The sequence below is a fragment of the Pipistrellus hanaki genome (assembly GCF_964339955.1).
Source record: "Pipistrellus hanaki genome assembly, chromosome: 1".
In the NCBI taxonomy this organism is placed as follows: Eukaryota; Metazoa; Chordata; class Mammalia; order Chiroptera; family Vespertilionidae; genus Pipistrellus; species Pipistrellus hanaki.
The window spans coordinates 188,002,323-188,012,062 of NC_140503.1; the positions used below are offsets into that span (position 1 = coordinate 188,002,323).

General features: G+C 46.3%; 1 pseudogene across 1 annotated transcript; it reads right to left on the bottom strand.

Annotated features, from left to right (window-relative positions):
• Positions 1 to 3,421: 3,421 nt before the first annotated feature.
• LOC311621350 (transmembrane protein 126A-like) lies at positions 3,422 to 7,014 on the bottom strand (annotated as a pseudogene). The gene is made up of 2 exons: positions 6,823 to 7,014; positions 3,422 to 3,991 (listed from the first exon to the last, which is right to left on the bottom strand). The product of its transcript is annotated as a transmembrane protein 126A-like (transcript).
• Between the last annotated feature and the right edge of the window lie 2,726 nt (positions 7,015 to 9,740).

Genomic DNA, 9,740 nt, shown 5'->3' on the forward strand with positions numbered 1-9,740 from the left:
GGCTGCATTTCTGATTTTATCAAAGCAAGGAGGGCAAGAGACTTCACTCAGAGAGCCTGGGGAGGCGATGAACTTTTCTGAATTGGTTTTATTTTATTTTTCCCATCCTCATTTATCCCTTCTGTGTCCTCCTCCACCTCCACCCATCCCCCTTCACCTCCCCGAGGTGAGGCAATGAATTTCAAGCTGCCAACTGCACTCGTACTTCATCCCATTCCTTTGTCGCCTTCTCTGACCCCAAGTCTAGCAGGCGTCCATGTTCTCGTTAACAAAGCAACGTTCATAAAGAATGATGAGTGAGGCAGCCTTTGACTACTACCTAGCTACCATCTGCCCTCACTGGAAGGAAGCTATCTGTTGAAAATAGTGGAGAATAAAAGATAGAAGGGAACAGGGTCCCCAGCATCATGGAGCCACGTGCTAGCTCTGGAAAGCTTCTGCACGATGAAATCCTTAAGAAGCCTTCTGAAAACCAGATGTCCCCGTCCTTCTCAGGACCCCTGCCCTCCTCCTTAGCTCTCTGCAGATCTCGTTGTTGTGGAGTCGAACCCTGGAGTCAAAAATAAAACCACCAGAGGCTGATAATTGATTAAAAAAAAAAAAAAGTAGACAAGGATTTATTGAACTGGCCAGGACAGCTGCGAGAGCACCACAGGCAGGTGGAGTCCACACTCTCGACCACACCGTTCCAGGTGTAGGCAGTCCTTCTAAAGGTCTAAACCACAAAAATTTTCCTTTCTTCTAAATTCTAAATGCTGGAAACAGCCCACAGGGTCTTTCCCAGCCACATCCTGCTGGACTTTGGAATATGGACCTATCTTGCAATAGCCAGATAGTACAGAAGCAGAGCTGAGCAAAGTTAATCTCTAAAGGTTATCTACAGTTTCAGCTCCTGTAGCTACTGAGTCAATGGGAACCCATCTCCTGTGGTCCTGGTCCACAGGCACAGGAAAATTGCCTTAGCCTCCAGGTCTCAATCTGGAAGCTGAGGCAACTGCCCTATTGTTTAAGCAGGTAAGTGAGTGCTGAAGCCAGAGAGCAGGGTTAAAATTCAAACAGCAGTTTTTGCCTAAGAATCGTTGCTACCACACTTCATCAGCTCCAGCCCCACTCTGCTGCCACGCCAGCATGAGCACAAGCTCTGTTGAACTGCAGATAGCCTTGGGAGCATCATTCTCTCTGCCTCACTGATGCTTCCATTTGATATCCTTTTCTGCTTCAGCCTGGAGAATGTTATTCACTCACCTGAGACCCATTCTGTAGATAGAGCTCTACTGACCCAGAGGAGAGGGCAGCATTCTTGTTGCAGCTGGAATGTATCTGGGGCACAGCTGGCCCCGCCCCCACCACCACCACCACCACCACCACCACCACCACCACCACCACTAAAGTGTAAACAGCTGCAACTTAGACAACGTCTCCATTGCTGAGGATTTTGTCTGTCTTACAAATTGGTTTAGAGTTACGGGAGTTGGAACTGTCAGACACCCATCCGTAGCTGAGAGAGAAAGAACTATCTTAAAAGATTTGTTAGCAGCCACTTTGTGCCAACCAGAACTCACATTTGTCCTGTGTCTAAAAAGCTGGTCGTGGACCTTGAGTGGGTTTCCGCCAATGCTGTCAGAAGACACCTGAGCACTGCATGGGAGTGAAGACAAACTGCCTCTCAGACGAGGCAGGAGGTAAGGGCTAATAACGAAAGGGATGTTGGCATAATTTTGTCTGGTGCCTGGAGACATTCAGGCCCCAGCGAGCGCTTTGGGACTGCTTTCCCCTTTTGATCTTGCAGAACTGTCTGAATGGACACAGAGGCCTTCCATATCAAAGAGTAGCCTGGGTATATAGGGCAAAGGGATTTCCCAGGGAAGGGAAAAAAGCACCCGTATTTCAATAAGCAGAAACATGAACTCCTCTGTCTTGCCTATTAAACTGTGATTTCTTCTCGACTTCATATCCTACCAACCAATTACGCAGCAGTATCCTGCAATATGCATAGAGCGCGGTAGCATGTAGTTTTCAGAGTGATCTCATCTTGCTCCAGGCCAGCTCTCCCCGTGCATATCGGCCACCTGCCTCTTCCACAATCCCTCCTCCCTCAGGCATCAAAGAGTTGCACTTATTTTGATAACTTCTTTAAATTGTGGGGCCTTGCGATGATCTGATTGATGCAGGTATACAGTCTCTCCGTGTCTCCCACTTTTTCTTTTTTCATAATATTTTTTAAAATTGACTTCAGAGAGGAAGGGAGAGGGAGGGAGAGATAAAAACATCAGCGATGAGAGAGAACCATTGATCAGCTGCCTCCTGCATGCTCCCTACTGATGATCAAGCCCGCAACCCAGGCATGTGCCCTGACCTGGAATCAAACCGTGACCTCCTGGTTCTTAGGTCGGCTCTCAACCACTGAGCCATGCCAGCCGGGCTCCCACTTTCTCTTCTTGCTTTCCTGCCTCCATTACACACTAGCCCCCTCACCGAGATTCTTCCGTCCCCAGCAATTTGTCCATGATCTTGCTTGCCTCTACCTTCTGACTAGGCTAAGCTTAGAGAGTCCATAAGCCTGAGTGATATGGACTGAACATAAATCACCAGAACATCAAAATCTTGGCTTTTTGCTTCCAAGCTGTGTGATGCTTGACAAATTAGTTTATTTAGCATTTTAGCTTTAAGAAAGAATAGTTATAATACCTCCCCATAAGGTTTCTGAGATGATTCAATGAGAAAATGTACATTACATTTATGGTACATTAAGTGCTTTTTTTTTTTTTTTTTAAATTCTTCCCTGAGTCCTAGCCAGTTTGGCTCAATGGATAGAACATCAGCCTGCGGACGAAGGGTCCCAGGTTCAGTTCTGATCAAGGGCACATGCCTGGGTTTCGGGCCTGGTCCCAGTAGGGGGCATGCAGGAGGCAGCAGATCAGTGATTCTCATTGTTGATATTTCTGCCTCTCTCTCTTCCTCTCCCTTCCTCTCTGAAATAAAAAAAATATATTTAAAAATTAAAATAAATTATAAATAAATAAATGCTTGCCCAAGGATATTTTTCCATTGATTTTTTAAGAAGAGTGGAAGAGAGAGGGAAAGACAGAAATATCAATGTGCAAGAAACACATCAATTGGTTGCCTCCTGCATGAGCCCTGACCAGGGCCCCGTGCCAGGGAGGAGACTACAACCAAGGTATGTGACCTTGACCACAATTGAACCCAGGACCCTTCAGTCCACAGGCCGATGCTCTATCCACTTAGCCAAACCAGCTAGGGTTTAAGTGTTTATTAAACAGTATTTCTTGCCCCCCCCCGCCCCCCCCCCCTCAGTTCCCCCAAAGTAGTCCTGGACTATAGAGTCTGCCGTTACTATTACCTGAATTTCAATCAGTACCTTCTTTTTCCTTTTTTCTTTTTTTCTTTTTTTTTATTCTTACAGTTTTATTTTTGTGCACACGTTTGCTTGACAATCACTGAACTTTTAGGCCAGGTTCAGGTCATTGAAGAGCCTTTATAAGTAGTTTATATTGCCTAGAACTAAGGTATGCTGAAAACCCAGTCTGGAGCAAAATGGGGAATAACATCTTTCTAAAGACAGGCTGAGAAATTCTGATCCAGTAGGTTAAGATGTCTCCTCTCTCTGGTAGCCGGGCTGAGGCATATCTGGCTGCTAGGCCACCATGCATAGGCAGAGCCAAAAAAAAACAGGGTACAGACCACCAAACACAAGTCCAGCCAATCCCCCTCAGGTTATGGTACAGGTTTCACCATTCAAATCACCTGTGTTCAATGATAAACTTGCAACACTGTTGTAAGATGTGTTCACTGTCGAAAATGGGATCGCTGCCATTGGTGAGCCAGCAGCTATATGAGCCTGTGTCACATTTAAGACGCGTCGAAAAAGACTGTTTGCTATCAGGCCACAGAGAGCAGCATGAAGCCCCACATCTGTTGGTCCATGTTCAAGTAGATTCCTTTCTGCTTCTGGAAGTTGGTTAATTTTTCTCTTTTTGATGTCCACAATGTGTTCTTTTGTGTGTGTGTGTGTGTGTGTGTGTGTGTGTGTTTAAATATATTTCTTTATTGATTTCAGAGAGGAAGGGAGAAGGAGAGAGAGAAAAACAACGATGAGAGAGAATCCTTGATTGGCTGCCTCCCGCACGCCCCCTACTGGGGATTGAGCCGGCAACCCAGGCATGTGCCCTTGGCAGGAACTGAACCTGGGACCGTTCAGTCCGAAGGCCGATGCTCTATCCACTGAGCCAAACTGGTTTCGGCTAAGTGTTCTTTCTTTGAAAGTATCATCTGATTCTTCTGATTTGCCATCTTGAGCCTTCTGATCTCCCTGCAGCCTTCCTCGGCCCTAAGGCTCACTGCAACCTTCACTCTGCGTGCAGGCGCGTGGCTCCCTCATTCAGTGCTTTCATGCATCGTTCTAAGGAACACATACCCTGTCCTCTGGGGCGCTGTCCCTGGGGAGGCAGTGACGTCTCTTTGGTCAGAAGTCGTTCTCAGAACCAGTCTTTCACGCTCCCCGAACGCAGCGGGGGCTGCTTATTTGGAAACTGGGAGGATCCTCCCTGGCGGCCACTTGGGACGCCAGAACAGGACCGACCTCAACCGAGAACTTCCTACCCGCCTTAGCTCCGAGGGCACTGCCCGGAAAGGTGGGAGGGCCGCCTGCCCAAGCGTGGCCTTCCAAGACGAGGTGGCGATGTGCACGGGGCCCAGTGGCCTGTGAAGCCGAGGCGGGCAGCTGTGGGGAACAGAGGCCCCTCAGGAGCCGTGCGTGCAAACCTGTCCCCAGCCCAAAGTGTACCACCTGTGAGTGGGGCCTGTGAGACGTGGGCAGGGTTTTCCAATGACGCCCGTACCGTGAAGAGGGTTATACCGAAGCATCCATCTTAGATAAAAACTGCCGTTTGATATTTTAACCCTGCTATTTGGCTTCTGTAAATGCTTGCTTGCTTAAATAATAAGGAAAATAAGACTATTCCCACTTCAGAGAGGCCAATAAACCTTCCCGGACAAAGTTATCAGTGCTGGCGCCAGGCCAGGCCTTTGGTTGAGGTCTCAAGGCCCCAGCATATAGGGGTTCTTTAAGAATTTGCAAAGGGGGCTGAAAACATCCCATATTTGGGAGACAAAGAAGATAAAAACATATAAATAGGGAAAGTTCCTCCATGTTGGGGCCCAGAATTTGAGAGACATTTTCCTCTGGGCCCATGCATAATAATAATAAATGTAATTCCATCTCTCTAAGGATTGCTTGGTTCTTCTCTGGTTTTCTGTAACAATACCTTATCTCAGCTCTTGGTGCAACTTGGTTCAATGCTTCCTTCATGGGCCCCATTTACAAGGGAAAACTACTAACAAGGGATATGTTCATTAAGGTACAGTTGAGGCTGCTGTGAGAAAGAGAAAGACAAGTGGAAGTTTATTTTCTGACATAACAGTCTGAGCATAAGCTTTCCAGAGGAGGTATGGGGCTCCTTGTTGGAGACCCAGTTTCCTCCTCCAATTTTTTCTTAAATGCTCTGCTATTCTCGTTACATAGCTTCCATCTTGTGATGTCAGATGGCTGCTCCAGCTCCCACCACCATGTGCACATTCCAGCTGTCAAGAAGAAGAAAGGGAGTAAAAGAGGCCATCCTGCTTTACTTTAAAAGCACAGTCTGGAAGTTCCAAACATCAATTTCACTTTCGTACCATAGTCACATGAGGACATCTAGCTGCAAGGGAGGCTGGGAAATGTAGTCATGAGTCCACTTGGAACATTACTATAGAACAGTGGTTGGCAAACTCATTAGTCAACAAAGCCAAATATCAACAGTAGAATGATTAAAATTTCTTTTGAGAGCCAAATTTTTTAAACTTAAACTATATAGGTAGGTACATTGTTACTAACTTAATTAGGGTACTCCTAAGCTGGCCTTTGCTAAAAACTCAAGGAGCCAAAGAGCCACATGTGGCTTGCTAGCCACAGTTTGCCGACCACTGCTATAGAACAAGGGGAAAACGTAATATTGGGGGACAGTTAGCATTCTCTGCACAAAGGACCAAACAGGAATATAAATCAGTGAAGCCTACTGAGTACAAGGGCATATGCATATTTTGTGGGGGTGGTGGAGCCTGAAGCAAACAGGAGAGCCCCTTTTGAGTCACAGACACTTTTACCCAAGCAGTGCTGTCCTGCAGAAATTCATGCCCAATGTTCCAGACCTTTGGTTTTCAAGAGAAGTCAGAAATCAACATTTAAATATACATAATCTTCTAATTTTAAAATGTTGACCCAAAATAATTTCTTTAAACACTGTATGGGCCAAACACATATGCGGACTGGCATTGGGGGCCCTATGATTTGCATGGAAGTGCCAATGTGCTTAACTCTCTGCCTTAAATGCAAAACTTTTGAAATCCAAAGTTAGACCTAAAAGACAGACAAACAAAGCTAATAAAGAGCTGCGGTCAAGATCAACTCTTTAAAGTAAATAATATCTTTGATTTGTTCGTTGGGCATTGAGACAAGAAAATCATGAGTTGGTCATGAATTTCTTTCATCCTTCGAATATCACATTTGACTTTTCGTTGTGAAATCATTCTTCTCTCTCTCTCTCTCTCGGTTGCAACAACCAGGTAGTTAGTTAACCAGGTAAATGCATTGGAGGAAATGCTCCGGCTCCATTTTTCACGTGTCCGATGGAGATGATGTGTGCAGCAGCCACAAAACACAGGGTGGGGCACGCGTGGGCTTACAGGTGTTCATCTGGAAAATAATAATCAATCAATACTAGCACAAGAATAAACTGTTTCATGTGTTCATAATGGTAAACCTACTTTTGCCATACCCAGGATGCCACTCCAGGCTCCTGCGGTGGGAGCACAGTTGACTGTCAACCCAGATGCCACCTCCTGGACCCGCCACCAAGTTCCCATGAAGACCACATGTCCCGTGAGCTGCTTCCAAGCAATGACTGAGCACAGAGGGGCGCTCCTCCAGTGGCTGACTTGGGCTCCAGGACTCCTCATCGCCTGGCCAAACCTTTCTTGTGGTTGTACGGCGGTCAGAGACTACTCCAGCCCCTCCCCCTTCCTTGCACAGGTGCAGAACCTCTCTCCCGCTTTCTCTGCTCCCTCCTCCATGCTCCCTCACAGGCTCCTCCCTTCATAAATCTCTTGTCTTACCTAATCCCCTCTTGACATCTCCTTCAAAGCTGAGATGAACTAACACACGGCGCTAATAAGCAGCAGTCATTCTGGAAGCAATTATCACTGACTGCGTGTGCTCTGTGCCAGGCCCTGCACTTACACAAGCACAGTTCTGAGAAGTAGAAATAGATTCCCTGGCAACCGTGACAATAGCGAACGTTATTGCCGAGCACTTATGAGGCAATCTTCACAAGAACTCTAAGGTAGGCAGTGAACTGCTGCTCTGGTTTTACCGGTGTGGAAGGAGATTAAATAACTTGCTCAAGGTCATTCAGCTAGTCGGTGATAGGCAGTGATTCCAACCCAAGCTTGTCCTACTCAAAAGTCCAGTTGCTCCGATGTCAGATATTTGTATCATCCCTCTCCAATGTCTACTGCATCCAACTATCACCACAAACCACCCTCACAGCTTACATTATTTATGAATAACAGTACCTGTACAATTATTTATATAGTATTTTTCTTTAAATACTAAATAAATATGTGTGTGTGTGTGTGTGTGTGTGTGTGTGTTTAAGGGAGATTAGCAAGTGTTAGATGTTAAAGACATACTAGCTTCAAATGAAGGTTGTTTTTCTTGATGAAACCAGAAAGGCTGAAGAGATTTTAAAAGGGACTGACTTTCTCAGTCTGGGACTGGATGCTCTTTGATGCTGTGTCCATGCACTACCCTGGGTGGTGTGCGTTGGGGAATAATAACTGGTGCAAATGTGGAGAATGCTCCTTTGGAAATTGAAGAATAAACAAGTTTACATAATGGTCCCTTGTCTCCTATACCTTCCCCCCCCAAAAAAAATAATTTCGTTACTTTCAGCCTCCTCAGGTCCTCAATGCACACAGTTGTACCCTCTGGTTTATCTGGAGGGAGCGATCTTTCTAAAGTAAAACAGCCAGAGCCTGCAGCGTGCGTGAACCCTGCTTTCTGGGCAGGTGTATCCGGTAGAGAAACAAAACACGGCTCTGTGGTTAGGCCGCCCAGCGCGCTAGCGTTCAGCACATTCACAAATCAGCCTGCCTGGGAGGGGGCCGAACCACACACACAGCGACAAGGTGGGGGTCTGTGTCAAAACCTCCTGGCCTCGTCGGGGGAAGACCGTGCTGATCCAGAGCTAAGCGTCATGGATGGAAACGGCAGGCCACGCCATCTGTGGGGCTCTCCCCGGGGCCCATGCCAGCCCAATACTCCGTAACATAGGGCAGTGTTTCCCAAACTTCTCTCATGATGAGAATCGCCTGGTGGAGTTGTTAAAACACAGATTCCTGAATCCCAACTAAGAAGTGCTAAACTAGAATTTTTGGGAACATATAGGTAAAATTGTATAGCGTATAGAGCATTAGTTAAGTATACAATTTTACCTATATGTTCCCAAAAATTCTAGGTTAGCACTTCTTAGTTGGGATTCAGGAATCTGTATTTTAACAACTCCACCAGGCGATTCTCATCATGAGAGAAGCTTGGGAAACACTGACATAGAGAAATGTACTGCATGTCACTCACAGAGACCAAGGGTGAGACCCTACTGTAACAGACCCCACCCTTTTGCCACAGTGTGAACACGTGCCAGGAAACCACACCCCCAGTCCTGTCTCCCTAGGCCCTAGGGTTTAACCCAGAATGGAGAGCCTGGCACCTGGCCACTCTGTGGACTGGACAGCACTCCGAACCCAGCAATGAGGCGTGGCAGCCCTGTCACTAGCCCTCCCTTCTGACTCTGAGTTCCTGAATCACTAGAAACTGAAATGAGTGGCTGAATGCTGAGGTCTGATAGCGAGTCTATGGCAGATGCCTCATCTTGTGCTTCCTCAGACTTCTGTATTTGGGGCACATTATTCTTTTGAATAAATCACCATCCCCAGCAGACATAAGTAATAGAGGAGGAGGAATAATTAGCATTTGTTCAGTGCTCTACATCCAATTTAATTCTAAAACCCTAATGGAATTAGTCAACTGATTGATGGTTCCCTCTCTGCCAATGAGAAAACTGAAACACAAAGAAGTTAATTTCAAAGATCACCTAATACAAGGATTCAAGCCCAAGGGCTCTGAACCCAATGTTTAAACTCATAAATGCTCTGCCACCTTTTGAGTCAGAAGTACCTGAGTTCAAATCCAGGCTCTATCTAGAGCAAATCATTTAACCACTCTGACCACTGTTTTCTTATGGATAAAGTGCCTACCTTAAGGCTAGTAGAGCTCCATAAAAGTTGAGTATTGTTAGCAGTGTAACGGTGGTTTGAAGGATCGATCACGTCCTCTTTATTTCTCTAATGCCTGTCCTCTTTCCAGTTCCTCCAGAGCCTTCCGTTTTACCGCGGCCACCCCAAATGGCTAATCAGGGGAGGGGAAGCCATAAGACAAAGAAAAACTCATCCATCCTCCTCCAACAGTCTTTCCCCTCTGGAGCTGCTTACGAGGAGTTATGGCAGGCCCCACACAACGCTTTCAGAACCATTAGGGTTTTAAAGGCACTGACCAAACCCAGGAGATAGATGGCATCATAGAGCTATTTGTCTTAGAAGGTAATGTGCCTAATAGGGGAGCTTCT